The 1938-nt window shown below is 40.1% G+C and overlaps 1 long non-coding RNA gene across 1 annotated transcript; it reads right to left on the reverse strand.

The window, feature by feature from the left end:
* Positions 1-159: 159 nt before the first annotated feature.
* LOC118477817 lies at positions 160-1329 on the reverse strand. Its single transcript, XR_004858619.1, has 2 exons — positions 1235-1329; positions 160-375 (listed from the first exon to the last, which is right to left on the reverse strand). It is a non-coding gene; the product is annotated as an uncharacterized LOC118477817 (long non-coding RNA).
* Positions 1330-1938: the final 609 nt, after the last annotated feature.

Consider the following 1938-nt stretch of genomic DNA (forward strand, 5'->3'; position numbering starts at 1 on the left):
AGAGAGAGAGAGAGAGAGAGAGAGAGAGGCGGGAGAAAGGAAGAAAGGAGCACGGGGATTTTTTGGAAAAACCAAAATGAAAGGGAGACGCTTTGGGACACAATCGTCAACAGAGAGACACCTGTATACAACTCTGTAAAATCACAACGTTGCGCTTGATTTCAAAATTTGTCATCGTCTTTATTTTGATATACTGCTGGATTTGACATCTGATGTCGCTGGATCTACCGCTGTGAATATAATAATATACGTTGAAGTGCGCTGTTGCTCATGTCCTTTCTTGATTCTATCCATTCTCTCAACATCATTTCCTGAACTGCAGATTTGTGAATTGCTCGACGTTCGACCTCGGAAAGTCCCAAAATCCCTAGAATACTGTGGATGGAGAAAATGATGATTAGTCAGATTTGTTAGTTGTCTCTCTTTCTACTCATGTACTTTTTTTTACCTATGTATCTGTCTATTGTTCCATTCACCTATCTACCAACCTGTTTATCTATATCATAACAATACCGGTATTATACATATGATATAGACTATATGAAAGTTGCTTTATCCATCTATGAGTTACTGTGCTATCAATCTGCCTATTTATCTAGCTAAGTAGCTGTCAACGTCTCATCGGAAAGATCAAGATGCTCGATAAAAATTTCTCCCCTCACGGGAATTGAACTCTGGCCCTATGTCTTTGTCAACGAAGTGCCGAAACCGCTTCACGATGGACGCCGGTTTGAAAGATGGTTATGAAATTAAATGACATACAAAAGTGGTAAGACTAGACAGAGAGGTGGTGAAAAGGCTAGTCGTCATTTTCCAAGACAATTACCCGTTGTCCGGAAGAAAAAAAATGTTTACTTAGACTAATGAACCTTTTGAATAGTGGCTATGCAACAGAGAAAAAAAAGCAAGTGGGAAAGTAAAAAAAATGATCGTTTGTATAGGTGATGGTCTTGGTAGGATGGCTGTTTACGATGGTTCGAGTCTAGTCATGAATGTAGAAGAGTGATACGTTGGAATGCAATAAGAAAAAAAGTAATTCATAGCGCTCTACATTTCAGAAAATAACGAATGAGTAGAAAACTACATTTTTTTTAAAAAGAAGAACCTTTTATGCTTTCGCGAAATAACAGAAATTCCATGCGTTGCGTTCCAAATCCATATATTTTTTGGGTTCTTAATTAAGACTAGTTTTATGAGGCTAGTGGAGAGAATCGCCGGACACTAGAACACGTACCGAGTGATAGATCTGAACGTTCTACAAGCCCAGGTCTTGGAGTCCAGCATTTGGTTCCTCAACGAACAGGCCGCCGCGGCCCCCCAGGAGACCGGCTGAAACAAAGGGAGACAACAGCTCAGAACTTTCCTGCCGATCTACAACTCGCAGAGGTTTCTATCACTCCCAGGCGGCTATGCTTTCATCTCGTGAAATGAAGAAATTGATTGGGGAAAGTAAAGTATATCCCCCTTCTTCCCCCCCCCCCCAACCAACTTTTCCCCCACTCCACTCGTGTGTGTCTTCAACTGCGCAAAACTTTCCCGCTTAACTACTAAGCACTGAGACCTATCAGTCGACTATACCTTCATTGGGGAAAGTAAAGTATATTCAACTCCACCCTTACACACTACCTCCCAACTCTCCCCCTCTTCAATGCCTTCAACAGCACAGATCTTTTTGAGCCACTTACAACCCAGATATTTGAAAAGGACGGTTTACATAGTTTGGATTTGGAACGCATCGCATAAATTCCACTAATATTTTAAACTCTGTATTCTTTATTCTGTTTTTTTTTTAAAGTCTTTTTAAAGGGTAACACCATGCATACTACACTCTGAAATATTCAAATTTGTACTTCTTAGTGTTAAATGATGGCTCAAAATATACATCAAAACTGCCTTTGGTCTGCTGCTGATCGGTATCGATCTTATATTACCTATCCA

Source organism: Aplysia californica, unplaced genomic scaffold, assembly GCF_000002075.1.
Source record: "Aplysia californica isolate F4 #8 unplaced genomic scaffold, AplCal3.0 scaffold00232, whole genome shotgun sequence".
Taxonomy (NCBI): domain Eukaryota; kingdom Metazoa; phylum Mollusca; class Gastropoda; order Aplysiida; family Aplysiidae; genus Aplysia; species Aplysia californica.